Below are 18157 nucleotides of genomic sequence, written 5' to 3' on the forward strand. Positions count from 1 at the left end.
AAAAGAAGTGACTTATTGATTATTTTATTCTGATACCCTTTTTCTGTTGGAAAAAATGTTTAAAAAAAACACTTAAAACGCTTCAACAAATCAAGTGAAACTAATTACCGCCATTTTCCAAACAATTCCTTATTAATCTTAAGCGATTTCAATCAAACACTTTTTAAATCCTCCCAATAATATTACAGTATACGTATCAAAAGCATCAAAACCCACTAAATGTACTATTTTATGTCAACTATCTGATTTTAGCCGATGCCAACCCCTTCATCCCTTGCAAATATATGTGAGCGGCTGCTTTCGTGCACAATAAAAAGGATAGAAGTGAAATTACACTTTTTACAATCAATTCGCTCAACTGTAAATATTTTAAAGTGGTGACGACAATGAAATCAAATCAAATCCAATTAAATTTTAAAATAAAGTTTTTTTGTGTATCAGTGAAGTCAAAGAAATGAGGTTTTCCACCTACTACGAAGTAGAAGGAAAGCAACATTTTCAAGACCAATGATCGATCGGTTTAGGACAATTTCGAACTGAACATGTAATTTTGATTTAGTTTATTTCATTTCCATCGCTCCAGCCTGTTTTAAGACCAAAAACAAGTTGAAAACACTTAAAAATATGGGTCTCCTGGAGCGACAGTTTACTTCGACTAACTTTATGGCTTGCAACAGAATTTATCTGAGGTTTATTATATGTGGAACGAAAGAGGGTAAGTCCAGCAACAAAACCCTATAGTCAGTTCCGCGGATAAATTCTGTTGCAAGCCAATAGGACTGTCCAAACATTGACCATATTTTGAGTCATAAGTCCAGAACGGGTGGCGGCCCATACCGATGATTATACTCTTTATGAAGGTCTGCCAAAGGCCTATATTCCTACAAATTTTCAACTTTTAGAAACATGTCTATCTTGAGCTATCACAAAAAACTGTTTTCACCACCCCTTGGCATGCTATCACTATTCACGTGTTCACCCAGAAAATGGGAAACTAACAGAAAAACTAAAAGATACCTATTTCTTAGAATTGAAAGACGATTTAAACGAGCTATAGCTTGCCTGGATTGCCGAACCATTGTATTTATTTTCACCAAAATTGGTTCACGTTTTGGCGATATCACTCTTAATTTATTGAGTCAGATCCGCTATTTAGAGCACTTTATGAATTAATTAATCCAGTCAGAACCGTGACTAAAACAAATCATATTCCAATATAATTTAATAGACAAAAATCGATTAACCAACAACTGAAAGGTTTTGTGGCTTTCTCACAATTAACTCTAAAAAAGGGGTGGTAGTATATAACGAAAAGCTGAAGCATATCCTGAACAAACTAACTTCGTTCCAATCAATGCTTCCATTGTTTATTCCATTCTGACAAGTTATTAATCTAGTAATTACACATATTCCAGTTACAGTAACATCGTTTACAATCGTGATGTAAAGTGAGTATAACACATCGACATCATCTATATCAAAATCCAAAACCTTCATGCTATTGTTTAGTGGCAATGGTTCTTCGGATTGATTGATGATGAACTACCCGTTGAATGGATGTAGTACACATTATAAATACTATATACCCGAAATCAACAATCAAACATCAAAACAAACTTTGTATACCGCCAAAGGCGCGTGCCACTTACAACATTTCCGTCGTATGACGCATTAGTACCCCCGTGCTCATTCTTATTTCGAGATTATACCTACCATGGTTCCTATGAATTCATTAATTATTTAGGCGTTTTCGCTGTGCATGGTGATGGTATGGATGGATATGCTCTTGGCCCTTACAATGCGAGTGAATAATGATTTTGTCAGGATTTAATTTGTTTAAATTTTTTAAATCAGAAATTTAACTTTCACTTAAGGATATTATTTGTTGCGAATTTGTTATGCTTCTCGGCAATGCACATTTTTGGAATTATAGATGTAGATAGATATGTACTACGAAATATGATGGGTGATATTTTACTTGATATTGTACTTTGAAGGTACATCTGTTGTTATCTATTTTTTTGAATTAAGAGCAACGAATATTTTTCCGCCTTAATGCAGATTAAAAATTTGCAAAGGTTTGATTGCTCATAAAATGGTTTCATCTTCTCTTAAAATTATAAATTAGACGTGCTGATCATTGTAAAGTAACCTTTTAGCATTTTTAATCGAACAAAAGTCCAACTAACCTATTGCTAGGCCTAGTTATTAAATTTCAAGGTATTATTACAATTGAATGTTTTTTACTCAATTATATGTATGGTATGTACCGACTCAGAAAGTCATTAATAGTATATTACTTCCGAGGTTCCAAGTTGTGTATTTGATAAGTGGGGTGTTATTCCCCACTTGTCAAATAACAACTTGGAACCTCGTAAGTACAATGCTTTACGTGATTAGGCGATGTAAATGAAAATGAAACATGCCGTAACACGTAAAGTTTATTATACTTTTCAAAAAAATCTTGAAATTTAATAATTTCGTTTTCGAGGGCTCCAGATTTGCGAGTAGAGTGACTTCGATTGAAAACTGAATCATCAACAGTACTTGTTGTGGATCAAGTATGGCATGTTTGAGTTTGGTATCGTTGAAAAGCTTATTCCTCAGGCTATAATAAGGGGCAAATTAGTTTAAAATAAAGCTGCCAGAAAGGTACAGAATTGTCCAAATTTCACCGAGGGTAGCGGAAAAAGTAACTTCTCTGTAAATGTAACATAAAAGAACATTTTCAATTTTTTTTTGTCGCCATTCGAAAGAGCTTAGTAACCGCGTCTAGAATCAATCTGGACTGGCTGGTTCGGTCACTTTGTCAAGGATATATCACTCTTCGAAAATGGTGAAATTTTGATTTTCAACAGTTATTGCTCCGAGAGCAAATTACCGAAAGCAATATTTTTTACACAGTATATCTTAGAATTTTTTCCTCTACCGATCCCCATTAAAATTTGTGCCGAGGCTGTGCGTGACTGCTTGTGGTAGCGCATCCACTGGTTCTCAGAAACGGCTCAGGGGTTCGGGCTAATTTTTTCCTGTGTGATGTTCTTGTCCATCACTCATTATAAATATGAAAAAAAATTATTGGTGGTCGGCGGTCCCTATTTAATCCAGTTTCAAACCAACCCTATAGGGCGAACGGTCAGTGATCTAAAAAGTAACAGTCTCTTCAACCTGTTGCAAACGGACACTTGATGTAACGTTTTGTGAAGTAAATGTAGCTTTACCTCACGTTTTTTTTTAGTAAAAATATACATTCAATATGCATACAATGGTACTGCTAGTCCAATATAGTAATTGAACGCTACCTCGCTTTCATTTGAATTTATGAACATATTTCCTAACGTAAAATGCAATAATAATGTAAAAATATGCATGACTAAGTGACACAATGCTACCCGTATAGTATCAGCAATGAATATTTTGTACAGAAACCGATATTATGATCCCATGATCTGATTATAAATACTCTCCTCATTTATGACTGTGTATCGTTGTAATTTAATTTTATTAAATTAATATCCTAAGCTATTGTTTTCATCTATAAATTCGAAAAACATAAAAAAGAATGTTCACCAGAGCGTAACAAAAACGGTGTCATATGAATATCATTTTCAATTATTGAATGACAATCCTTGACTGTAACAATTAATTTCATTTTGCTCGGTAACATGGTTGAGAGAGTTCGTCTATTTAGTTTTGTAGATGTCTTTGCACCCTGTTTTCCCAGTTTGTGTGACAAATTGCATCAATTATTTTTTATGAAATTAAAAGTGTCATTTGTCGAACTGAATTTTATTTAAATTAGGGACCATGTCCCCTGGTACGGTCGACTCGAACTTGAATTGGATAAGATAGTATGCATTTTACAGATAAGATGATGATGTTCCATTGGTTGAAAATTGCAGTGGCAACTTTTAATTTATTTTCTAGCATTTGAGTCTTGAGCTGTAGTATCATAGACGGAATAAACATTTCGATTTGTTTGCGACTCTGTATTAAATTAGTCAATGGAAACATGCAACTTGAATCAAATTTAACATGCCTGGGTATGCGATGAATGTACCTTTAAAAAGGAGAGATTACGGAAATATGTACGTACACCACCAATTATCTGCCCCAAAATATTGTATGAATACCATGGTATGTAACAGAGATTTTTATCATCTCTTTGACATCACTTTTCAAATTTGTGTGTTATAACCGATTTAACATATCCGATAACGCTAGGGTAATTCAACCACCTCGGTTTCGTGGAATAAAGCCGAAACAACAGGTGTACATTTACCCAAAATAAAGTAACAGCAATTTTATAGTCGCCAATCATGAAAGAATCAGCAAATCGTTCTCTACGCTACTTTTTGTACTAAACAAATTTCCAACATTTTTATTTAAGTTGTTAAAGATCTACCGATCAGATTAGGTCAAATATTGTGGCATAAGCAATAAATTTCGTTTTCGTGAAGTTGGAAAAATGAAAAACAGGGGTAGCATTAGAGTTTTCATGTATGTATGATGTGTACACCACACATGGTGACATATGTTTCCATTGTAAAATTTAATTACATATTACCACTTGGTTCGTATCAAACTCTTTTATTCGTTGTGTTAACAACCGATAACAATCAAAATTCAAAATTTTCATTTTCAATACACCTCGTGGAGTCGTTGAAACTCGTGAGTTTTATTAAAGTCTTAACCTTGACGTTGATAGCATATTTTGACTCTTTTCTAACAAAATGTGCTCTTAAGACTCTCAAAACATTGAACAGACAATTTATCAAATTATCACTTTTTAGTTGATATGTTGATAAAATCTGTGCTTTTCATTTTTCCATTAATTTCACGTGTTTCATAACTAAAAAAAACAACATTAGATTCAGACATTGATTAGAGGAACATAACATAAGGAAATATCAACACCCCCGATTGCATGACACCGTGTTATGGAGAGGAAAAAGTGTAAAATTAGGGTGTCTATCCGATATGTATATGTACTTTGAACTCTGATTCAATGTTGTTTTACGAGTATCTTGTTAACTACACCTGTAGAAAATTACTATAAGGATTACAAACTTGCAGTGAAAAATTTCGCAATTCGTATTAAATGACAGCTACTGTCATAGGATTCAATTAGTACACTTACTTCCCTTGTTCGCTGTCCTTCTGTATACTTCTTCTGATTTGTCTTGTGAAAGTATTGCGGTTCAAAGATTTCGGCTTTCCTACCGATTTTAGATTGGTTCTAGCCAATTTTTATAATTCTGTTTCTTCTTTTCAAATCAAAGGGTCACAACAGACGGGGTGAACGTTACAGAATGGTAAAGCAATTTGTCCAATGAACGAATTTCTAGAAACTATGATGCTGATTTAGTGGTTGTAATTTCAGAAATCCGAATATATTACAGCAAGTTGCTATTAGATACGTATTTTCTTACACTATACCAACAATTGAACAATAAAATTCCACATTTCTTTATGCAACTTTGTATCGTGATTTAATGCAATTAATCAGCAAGACATTCGTTCCTATGTATACAAGCAACATTTCCACCAACCCATTTTTTAGAAATGTTTAATTTGTCTGCAGTCATTATTCACTCATTCGTATAATAATCCGAAATCTATCTAAATAGTTAAACTAAATAAATCAAAATCAGATCATAATGCTTAAGCGACTGTATTGTATTATTATATGTACCTTCAAAACCCTCAGGGTGCGAAAATCAACCAACAGCCCTTCCCCTACAATATTATGGGATGTATAAGAACATTGGTCATGTTTGTATTGCTTGTGGGTCTTTCATACCATATTATAGAGCAACCCTAATTTCGTCTAAAACTCGACGAAGTCTAAAGAAATCACTTAAATGCAACTTATTTGTTTTTATCCCGGATAGTTATTGTGAACGGTGTGCGTTATTTTCGAATTGGATCAGAAAATGGATGGAGCGTTGTAGAGTTATAATATTGTGGGCTATTTCTTCGTCTCTGTCAAAATGTATGTTTCGATTCATTTTCTACACGTGTACCTACATACAAACGACGCGTGCATGCTCATACAATGTTTTTTAGACTATTTTGTTATTTAAAAAAATTCGAAACTTCTGTATGAATGCACCATTGCACCGAAATGAAAATGAACTAAATGATTTCTGATGATGGAAAGCGTATATATTATACAACATGCTGCGTTAAATGGTCACTATCAATGATAGTCTATCATTGGATTATTTATCAAACTAAAGCAATAGTAGAACAACGGGAGGTAAAGAGTGCTTTACCTCACCACTTAAAAAACAATTACCCTCTTGTAAGCAATCTGACCTGAGGGACACATGATATAGTCGCAGGGAGGAAATATTATCATTGGATGTTCTTAGATTGTTGAGATTGTAGAACTTTTTGAATCAATTGCATTTCTTAAACAGTAATTTTCTTTTGTATCAATACAGTCAGATGCAGTCAAATTATATGCATGAATTTGCTTCAGCTGTTTTTCAGTTGATCAACACATACAATCAAAACTGTTTATAGTTGTGTATACGACTGAAGCTGATACAGGCACGCGTGCAGTAGTGTGGTAAAACCGTATAAAGCCATATGAACAGTTTTTGATTGTATGTGTGAATCAGGAAAAACAGCTGAAGCAAATTCATGCTAAAAACTTCATTGCCTCTAACTGTGGAAATTTTACTTTGTAAAAATTCATACGAACTTAGGAAGCTGTTACATCGAACGCTTAAAAACCAATGCTATTTTCTGATGTAAATTAACCTTCTATCCATTTCGGGAAATGATGTCCCAGGCATTAATGCACCCCATCCCTATCCTATCAATACATAAGCCCATTATGTAAAAAAATAACAAACAGCAAACAAGAGTTTAATTCCAGGTTGTGCACCACATTTTTAATTCCTGCTACTCGTATTTTAAATGTCAATTTTCGCACGATATATATTGCGGCGTACAACGAAGTCGATTTGTTGGGCTACATTTTCCGAACAATAGTTCTGTTGAGTACATTTATATGTTTATGCGGGTATAAGTCACGTGCCGCAACACGTAATTTATTTTAAGTTTTGTTCTATTTAAAAAGGACGGATGGTATCAGATTGGTGTTTTCAATTTCGAATGACATTAAAATATGTCAGAAGTGTATACATTAGACATGTAAAAAGAGTTAAGTTGTAAATCAAAACTTATAGTTATAGTTTTTATAACAAACCAGCGGGAAATTACAGCAAATGAACGCAATTTTACAGTTCATTTAGCTTCAATTTCTGTGTGAAGTGAAAACTAAAACCTCTATCTGGGTATGGGTAATAGAATATTCAATTGATATATGAAACGAATTTTAAAGTTGTTATGCAGACTTTCCTGAAAATTATGCTGTCACAGTACAGAGAGCGCAAAAGCGCAAAACAAACGAAGGCATGAGATAGGATTATTGATATTTCCTTAATGGAAGTCGTAATTTTCCAAAACAAATAACCCGATCCAAAAGCAATAAGTAAAATAAATTCCAATTTTTATGCTTGAATTCATGCGGAATATTTTTTCGCTATATTCTCTCTGGAAAAACCATATTGTGATAAAATTGAAAAACATCAAAGAAATATTAATGCTTTGGTTGATTAACAATGCACGAAAGATATTCAGAAAATGTTATTCCTTTTTTAAAAAAATGTTTTGATTAATACCGTTAATTCACTGTGTGTTTGCTCAATGTCATTTGGGAAAATTTCCGTATTCATAATTTAATGTTACCTTTGCAACAGAGAGGAAAATATTCTTTTTAAAAGAATAACTTTCATCAAACGAACGACAGAATCAAAGAACTTCCGTTTTGTCGAGACGGTTGCTGTGCCTTTTTATCAGTTGTTATGATGAACAAATCGGCTGTTAGTGCAGTAAAATACAGATTCTTTGTTTTTCTGTTTGGATTTGCATAAGTTAAAGCAAACGCCTGCATTAGCAAAGGTAGTATGACGGCCCTTGCTCGCAACTTTATCCTTTCAACAAAATCAAAATAATTAAGAGGAATCACCACTTGGCTAAATTGTAGCCTACATTTCTGCGTTTTTTATTATTTGATCGGCGATATCTTTAAAAAGAAAAAGTTTTTCAAAAATGTGGAACCATTATTTTCTGTAAAAGTATGTTAGCTTTAAATGAAAAATATATTTTTTAGCTATAGTTTTATGTGCGCCGAGAAAATCGTGCAGATTCTGCAAATTTGGGTAATCTGCACGATTTTCTCGGAGCACATAAAACTATAGCTAAAAAATATATTTTTCATTTAAAGCTAACATACTTTTACAGAAAATAATGGTTCCACATTTTTGAAAAACTTTTTCTTTTTAAAGATATCGCCGATCAAATAATAAAAAACGCAGAAATGTAGGCTACAATTTAGCCAAGTGGTGATTCCCCTTAAATTTGTACATGAGAACCTATCGAGTCAACGACTAAAGACCAACACTTGAACAGAAGTTTAACATCACCCATACTCAGTTGACTGAACTAGAAATTTACAGCAACATATAAGCGATGAGTATACAATTTCTCTTACATGCCACATGCGTCAAAAACCGTACTTTTCATGTTTGAAGCACGTCTTTGGTCTTTCGACGCCCTCGGCATCTAAAATCCATTATATAACTCGGGATAAAAGTGAAAAGTCTCATTTTCGTTGAAAAGTAGAGTTTTCGTATGAATTTTGTTGACCCGAGGCGAAGTCGAGTTTTGTAATGTATTTTACATGCTTTTGAAACCGAAACCATTTCTCTTGTTTTTCCTAGGTGTGTAAATTGCTACTTTCGACTCTAGGGAAAACAAAAGCATTTAAAGAATAATGTTTTATTGATAACTGAGCCGACCATTTCTAATCGATGTTACTTTATTACTAATATTATATATTGTCGTCGCAAAGCGATAATAGCATTATAAGAATGGCTTTGAAACAGTCATCCGTGCAAAAATTCAAGTTTTTTACCTGGAATAAGGTAATTACATTTCAAATATAATTAACATTTCTACACGCAATAATTTACATTCAACACTGACTACATTAGAGTTGAACCTACCTTACATGATTCACTCACATTTGAGGAATGCATTCCATTTTCTACTTTTTCATTTACAAATAAGAATCGGAAATTGAGCATGACGAGAGATTCGTAGTGATAAACGCTATTTGTGTATTTATTATTATGGTTGCAATCAAAACGCATTTTCTGCGCTTTTATAAAAGTTTTTTAATTAGCACGGTAGAAGAGTATGTGAAACTTTTAATTCTTCAAACAATGGACAATTATTCAGCGAAATTTATTACCTTCGGCTATAGCGAAATGTTCAGTAAGATACACGTTCTGACTTGTACAATTTTATCTTTTAACCATAATCACTTTTAAATCGATTTTTATTGCACATTATTTAAAGTTGGAGATATTGCTTCTAATGATAAGACTTGTAGCTCACCAAAGGACAAGCTAAAGTTTCTTTCAAAGCACGATAAATTTTTATATTTCTTTTTTATAACATTTTCAGACATGTATTGAAGAACAACAACGTTCTTCTTTCCTCAACTCAATGGCTTTCAAAATATCAAAAAAAAAATCATATTATCCTTTCTTATTTTTATTTCAATAGTCCTCAACACTCACAGCGTATTAATTTAGCCGTAACTACTTGAACCACTTCTTGAGTAAATATTTTTATGAAAAATTATGTAACATTGAACCGCAAACAATACTGATCAGTTTAATGTTAACGGCTATACCATTTTCGCGTACTAGTTTCTCCGTTGCTTCTGCACTTAAGCACGTATCGGTGCTTCCGTACACAAGAGTAGATTTTTTAGAATGTAAGGAGCCCATTTTGTGATTGTTGATATGTTGATATAGACACTCAAATCAGATAATTATGGGGACTATGGGAGTATTTAAACCGACATTTCTAAAAAAAGAAACGACCGCCGAAAATAGAAAAAATGATCTAAAACAGCGATGAAATTCATTAAAAATGGCAATCAATATGACCATTTGATACAAAAGTAGTTTGCCTTACTGGTTATAGAAATTCTCGACTTCAATCGATATGCAATGTACTTAAAAGGGGCAGCAGTTAATGAAATTCTAGCTTATGTGATACCATGAGCCCTCCATTCTGGTTCACAAAACTCTAATATATTTGGCGTAGACACTATCAATAGTGCGAAAGTAATTACACAACTTCACAATCGTATAACAATAAATTCGGTTATAAAAACAATAGAACGTTCAAGTACTAAGAAATCCGGATATTTACGACTTCCTTTTAATACCATAATATATGGTGTCTAAGCTTGTTAAAACCATCCTTATTGATAAATACGAAAACAATAAAAATATTCCCTTCCTTGAAACGAAAATTTACGTCAAACGAGCTTTTCGTGCTCACAATCTCAAGTAATTATTCAATCAAAAGTGAATTCAACTGAAATGCGGTTTAAAATTGCAAATGGTTTACAAATGGCTCTGTATCCACTATATGTTGTTGTCGTTCTTTTTGCCGAGCACATACCAAGCATAAAGTGTGTTACTAATATCCACTTTTTATGGTAAAAATAATGGTGCTCTACCAGCCATATCTGACTAATAAAGAATTACGTTTCGTGCTAAAACTAATGATAAATTTAATTCAGCGGTACACGAGAAACACGCTCACTTTTCCACTTCTACAAGAAGTGACATTAAATATAAAACACTCTGTCGCACAAAAAAATACCTTGACCTAGGTCATTGACGGTTAGATTAGAGAGCGAATTGTGAAAACTATGGTTTTCCAGAGAAATTTTATTTCCGACGATCCAATGTTTTTGTTCAAATATTTAATGGAATTTAATGACAATGACATTCAGCCATATACAGAATATGGTGGATGATGATTAATGTTTTACGGTAAGTCGTTTATATTGTCGATTCTATTCATCGTTTTGACTTTCAGTATCAGTATCATGTACTTAATGATCCAATAGCAAAAGTTGAATGTCCTTTACATAATATAAAATTTGTATGAGTTATATCTTTGTTACAATCGTAACGAGTTAATAAACGCTTCACGTATGAAATTAAGGACTTTTTCTACTCTACTTACTACATTTTTGGTTAAATTGACAGAGATTAAGTCACTGTGGAGTAAAATAAACCAGACAGGAGCGGTTCATTTTTGAAACGTCAAATAAGGGGTCTAATACACAGAATGAAAATGAACACTGACGTGTAGTCGAACGGAATGTTGAAAACCGACACATTTTCTGTTTTGGGCTTTACTGACTTTTTCTGAATTTTACATGCATTTTTACATGGAGAAATCAAAAACTCAAGTAAAACAGAAAATGTGTAGGTTTTCAAAATTCCGTTTGTGTAAATTGAATAATTGTGTTAGCAAAAACTAACGCTACTCGATTATTCAGGTCCCTAGTCAAATCAAGCGCTGCATCGTTTACTTTGCTCTGCCGTGATTAAATAATAGTGCGTATCATAAACACTGTAAATTGGTACAGAATCTTTTACTTCATTAGTTATGACATATTTTTATCCGTGTAAGACAACTTTCACCAAGAAAACGGATGACAGAGCGGATTGTGATTAATATTGCACGAAGGGTTAACAATTCTCCACGATCTTTCTTAGATGGTTTTGCTGGTTACAAGTGAATTGTAGTGCGCTAGTAATTTGTATTCAGTAAAGTTTTGCAAACGGATGAAGCCATTTTTTTCTATAATCGTCTCCATTCCCTCTCTTATCTTCTAAATGTTTAAAATTGAATGGCCAATACATTCTAAAGTCACATACGTTTCGATCGAATAAACTCATTACATCTTTTAGAAGCGAGACAATAAATTCAAATGATTGATGCATGGATTTATGTCCTACTTGCACATGTCTTTATCTTAAAATTAAATCTGCCACACGGTTAGAAATATAAAATCTTTTCATTTCCATGTCAACCTCTCGATGGAAATGGAAAATCCTTCTGGTGATTTTTAGTGGTCACATTCTATGGTTGTATGTTATATTTGCTGATGTGTATTAAAAAGTACATAAGTTGAAGTAAACAAAAACATTGGTACAGTTTGATAGCATTCAACTTCAGGGTAGGTTCTTTTATATGTTATTTATCTTTTGATAAATTTGTAGGTCTATTCAGATATGTATAATAAAATGAATAAAATATCCACATAGGGGGACCCAATCTACTTTTATTCACAAAGTAAATATCAATCCACACAAAAATACGTATCAAAAATGTTCATAAAAGGAATTTTATGATTCGCTTTCAATAACTAATGGCAATATGAAGACACAAAATAACAAGAGTCATAATATTTAGGTTATTTATTTAGGATTTAAAATGGTATTCGTTTTAACTGTTGATTGATTAAGTTGACCTAATCTATCACCGGGAAGATGCGGGAAAAGGCAATAAGAACGCATAAGATTCTATTCAGTACAATTAGGCCGTGTGTCACCGCACATTCTTTAAAAGAATTAAAAAATTCTCAAATAAGTTGACATTTTAGTCCGAACATTTCTGACAACAAACTTGATGTAAGCCTACACGCCAAATTTTTCAATTTTCAACAAACTAATCCTCGCCGAGTTAATACTGCAAAATACGAATACGACACACAATTTGTGACTTGGACTTTGCCAAACAAAAACAAATTGACAATATATTAGCATTTCAGTTGATCGCTAACAAAAACCGAATACACACAACATTGTCCTACAAGTTCACCACACTAATTTTAACTGAAAGCCAGACTTCCACTTCCAAGGTCTTTAGGCAATATATACCTTGCGCTTTGCGTATTTGTGGGGAACATGCAAAAGTTCATCACAGTAGGCTATTGAACCCACTAAAATCTAATTTTAAATTGCTAGAATAATTCCATAAATCTAAATGTGATACTAAGAAACCACGTGTTTCAATAAGTCCTGGGAGCGATCCTGAAGACATGGACCTAATCTTTTTGGGCTGAACGGCGTACTTTCGTTCACTTTTCCAAGCCCTCTCAAGAAATATCACTAAATAACTAAAGAAGTCCAACATTACATCTACATTACACATTACATTACACATTGCACATTACATTACATTACATTGTAATGTAATGTAATGTAATGTAGCGTTACAAACTGCATCTTTGATTTCTGAAGCCAATCGGCGAGATAAAATTTTTTGGTTTGCGAACTTTTAAAGTACTCACAAAAGTTCACCAAAGTGCGCTGCTGAACCCAGAAAAAGTTGGGTATTAGTAGCTAGATTCGCTCACTGAACCTTGCAATATTACGTAATATTACGTAATATTGCAAGGTTCAGGGAGCGAATCTAGACAGTCGGGCCTAACTTTTTCTGGGTTCAGCAGCGCACTTTGGTGAACTTTTGTGAGTACTTTAAAAGTTCGCAAACCAAAAAATTTTATCTCGCCGATTGGCTTCAGAAATCAAAGATGCAGTTTGTAACGCTACATTACATTACATTACATTACAATGTAATGTAATGTAATGTGCAATGTGTAATGTAATGTGTAATGTAGATGTAATGTTGGATTTCTTTAGTTATTTAGTGATACTTCTTGAGAGGGCTTGGAAAAGTGAACGAAAGTGCGCCGTTTAGCCCAAAAAGATTAGGTCCATGTCTTCAGGATCGCTCCCAGGACTTATTGAAACACGTGGTTTCTTAGTATCACATTTAGATTTATGGAATTATTCTAGCGATTTAAAATTAGATTTTAGTGGGTTCAATAGCCTACTGTGATGAACTTTTGCATGTCCCCACAAATACGCAAAGCGCAAGGTATATATTGCCTAAAGACCTTGGAAGTGGAAGTCTGGCTTTCAGTTAAAATTAGTGTGGTGAACTTGTAGGACAATGTTGTGTGTATTCGATTTTTGTTAGCGATCAACTGAAATGCTATTATATTGTCAATTTGTTTTTGTTTGGCAAAGTCCAAGTCACAAATTGTGTGTCGTATTCGTATTTTGCAGTATTAACTCGGCGAGGATTAGTTTGTTGAAAATTGAAAAATTTGGCGTGTACGCTTACATCAAGTTTGTTGTCAGAAATGTTCAGACTAAAAATGTCAACTTATTTGAGAATTTTTTAATTCTTTTAAAGAATGTGCGGTGACACACGGCCTAATTGTACTGAATAGAATCTTATGCGTTTTTATTGCCTTTTCCCGCATCTTCCGGTATGTCATTTAAGCAGTTTACTGCATGTATGAGCAATAAAGCTTTAGGTTTTATAGAGAGTATGATGTTGATTTTAGGTTATTAGGAATTGTTTTCAAATTAAGAATCATAAAATGTTAATTGTGTTGGGTCACAATTTAATAACACATTTTGAATCCTAATGATTTTGATTGTTTCTTTAGGATTAATTTCGTTACGCGGATAAAGAATCTCTGAAGACAGCCTAAGACATAATAGTCCACGAAGCCAATTTTTCATTTTATTTAAGATTTGAAGTTCAAAAATCATTTAAGTGATACAATTATTCCATTCACACAAGACGCTGTTGAATTGCGAACATTGATCGTATGTATACAATAAATGTGTGCCATAGGTTTCTTCCATCGTACGGTAAAAACGAATTTTGACAGGCCGAAAACAACCGACCGTCATCCACAGAAGCAAACATAACCGCAACTTAAACAAATTTGTTCGTTGCAATTTTAAAGTCCCTGTTGAAACCCGTTTCTTCGTAAGATAGAAATTATTTACCGTAAGTCTATTCAAATTTTTACCTAAGCTGTAATCAAAATAATATTCCAAAAGTCTTTTCGGCAGAACTATGGTAACCGTTCACCGAAAAAGGTATGATGAACCTAATCCAAAATAATTGATTGTTAAAATTCATTGGAGTATTTGACTTAATGATCTCGAAATTAATCATGCGTAAAAATCATAAATTCCTCCGTTTTAACACTTTAAATGGTAAACATTAATAAAATTGCCAATAAAATTGAAATATATTTGAATTGTAAACCGATAAAACATAAATTAACCGTTCACCAAACCCCTTTCAAATTAAGGATCATAAATTCAAACAGGCGATAATAATTTGTTACTGTTGTAAGTACAGAATATGTGCTGTACGTACAGGCATATGTACATACATAGATGTGCCTTCATATTGCTTCGATTGTGTGGATTATTTTACGAGAGACAAAATCAAATCAATAAAAAACAGATTTTAAATTTAACTTTTAACAAAAATGGTCCAAAAGTCATCAATAAAATTAATCACACAGAAATGATATGTCGATATGGAAATATGAACACATTTTAGCTCTGTTTAGATAGCCATTTTATGGAAGGGTTGATTATACATACGGCTGTAAAAGTGTCGCATTAAATTTTATATATAAATTTTAGAGCCATAAATGTTGCCATATCTTTATTGTCCACTGTATCATTGACGCTACCGATACTTGATTGATAAGGCGACAGTAATTAATGAAACTATCCAGTTGATACATATATCGTGTACTTATTATAATAGTAAAATGATGCTAAACGAATATGAAGACAAACAAAAGCTCGTTGTACAAAATAATCCAGATTAATGCTTGTCCCTAAAGTTAATTAAACCAGGGTTTAGGATTAAATTCATACGTGTGTATCTGTGATATAACTATAGATACGCGCTTCGTAAACCATCTCATCACAGTGTATGACATGGTGTGTTCAATGTACACATTATAACCTCGAGTGTGCATTTCGGATATGCAAATGACATCATCAGTTATCGTCCCGGAATTATCTTTATTCATTTTGTCAATGTCCAACAATTGTATTACCAATTTACATACAGGGAATATTGTGGTGATAGATTTCCATATCCCAATCGGTTAAAAAGAAAACTCCTTTCCATTCCTTCTCACACGTGATGTTGATGCCAAAATACTTTCGTCTGTTTGAATAGTTCACGGCTCTAAGATTAATGTTCATTTTAATGACCGATAATTAATAAAGTTTCTATTGTTTCGGATCAGGTTGATAGGATGTTTCCGAGTTGTCACACGGGGGTTTTTTCGGGTACGAAATGCTATGTATGAACATATGAATATGACTAGACGCTTGCTTGAGCACAGATAACGAAAATAATCACAATCCCATGCATATTAGGTGTCTGCAAGCTAAACTAAAATAATCTTGGCAGAACGGTACATGACTAATCCCAGGGTATAAATGGCTTTTCCATAAATTTATTCCAAACATGAATTTCTGAATATCAAATGAAATTGAAGGTAGATTCGTCCGAAAGGACGAATTATTGAGGATTTTCAAATATGTATCCGTACACATCTACCGTGTTTGGTGTGCGGTTTTGAAAATGAGTAATTTTGAAGAAGGTATGTGGACACATGTTATGTTGTGACATTAAGGGAATATATGCAGATTTGTCCATTCGAGAATTGACAATTTCGATTTAACAATTATGGTATAGGTATGTGTACGGTACACTGTTGGATATGTTTCGATGGTTTGCAAATGTTGAAGCATTCGTGAGAATATACAATGCGAAAGGATATGCATACAACCACCTACACACATCAGTCATTCAAGCGACCAAGTTACTGGAAATTAATTTAACATTAACTAAGGGCATTCGAAACCATTGCGTAATGTGGTGTGCGTAATGGAAGCAGGTTAATTGCAGTCACTGTGTGGAAGTTATTTAGATTGGTGAACTATATTTAACCTCTCTGGAAATTCATTGAACTTGGAACTTAATTAAAATCCATAATTTCCCTTAAACTTAATACTTAGTCTTTTTAGGATCATTCCGGTTTTTCTTATCAGGAAGAACACGAAAAGAATTCCAGACATTTTTAAATAGCCGCTTCACAAAATAATTTAAAAAGTAATGGGAGTTAGTGGCGCAACAGGTGATCTCGGGCTCCGTGAGTTCATATAACGTGAGAACAACTACCTATCGTCTGTACAATATCGAAGGTGTCCAACGCATTATACCACGTTATCCTAATCCTAAACATTTCTTCTATTTATTTATTTAGAGGAACATCTCTCCTCGGAACTCATAGGCTAGTCTGGTTCTAGTCTTAATATACAGAGTAATTAATCTATATGAATCAAACCTACTTTAAAATTCTTCGTCAGAATTTAAAAAATATTCAACGAAAAATTACCAAATCACAAAATCAAAATATAAATCTCTTTGTCAACAATGCTTACAAATTTAGAATTTCACCCTTTTCACAGTATTCAGCATTAAAGATGGGAAAACATTATAAAATTGAAAATTTGAACTCAGAATTTTTTTTTTGGCATTTTATAATAAATTATTCTTCCGATAGATAATACGGGTACATTAGTGTTCAGCATTCGAATGCTAAAATTTATTATTTGAAAAATGATGTGCTGCAATTTAGTTAATGGAGATTCATTTTACTTATTGTTGGATTGCAAGGGGTGAATGTTTCATGTGATGGAAAATAATATGATTTTGTTTTTATCGTAAACTATTTTTGTATTATCGGATTTGAGACTTTAATAGTATATTACTAACCAAATGGTGGAAATGGTACTTCTTGTGTGAATTTTGCCGATCGAGGCGTAGCCGAATTCTTGCACGAATGTTAACTGATAATGGATATGAAGAGCACTACAGTGTATTTTGGATATTTGTTTTGTCGGAACGTAGCTTGTGAATTGAAAGATGTTGGCTTAGTGTCGCGCCGTAAGAAAGGTTTTTTTTTAACATTTCAAAGGTCAGGTAGTGGTGAACTATTATATTTGTACAGTACCGAAACAGCTACGTTCTGACATTGCATTTCAACCATTTGACTTTTATTGTGATGAATGGTTCGGAACCCTAAACCGTTAGGTTTGCCGATGCGCACACCCGTTAGTAGTCAGAGAAAATTTTTCCTAATACAGTCACTGAAGCCAGTACAGCCAACAGCCCGACGTATTCGACTCTTTATTACCCGAGATAATCTGTGTGAAAAAATTTCCACTTGAAAACCACTGATTTTTCAAGCAGCTCTACCACGAAAACGACAATTCCGAGAGAGGCTAGATATACCTCGTTGAACTCGTAATGAAGCAAGGATTCGATGGGTACCATACTCGACAAAAAT

General features: G+C 33.3%; 1 long non-coding RNA gene across 1 annotated transcript in view; it reads right to left on the minus strand.

Annotated features, from left to right (window-relative positions):
* LOC119077164 overlaps positions 1 to 18157 on the minus strand; it is a 78945-nt gene that overhangs the window by 38767 nt on the left and 22021 nt on the right. Inside the window, exon 3 of the long non-coding RNA XR_005087756.1 lies at positions 15695 to 15697. This is a non-coding gene — a long non-coding RNA (uncharacterized LOC119077164). The remainder of the gene's footprint in view (positions 1 to 15694; positions 15698 to 18157) is intronic.

Source organism: Bradysia coprophila, unplaced genomic scaffold, assembly GCF_014529535.1.
Source record: "Bradysia coprophila strain Holo2 unplaced genomic scaffold, BU_Bcop_v1 contig_232, whole genome shotgun sequence".
In the NCBI taxonomy this organism is placed as follows: Eukaryota; Metazoa; Arthropoda; class Insecta; order Diptera; family Sciaridae; genus Bradysia; species Bradysia coprophila.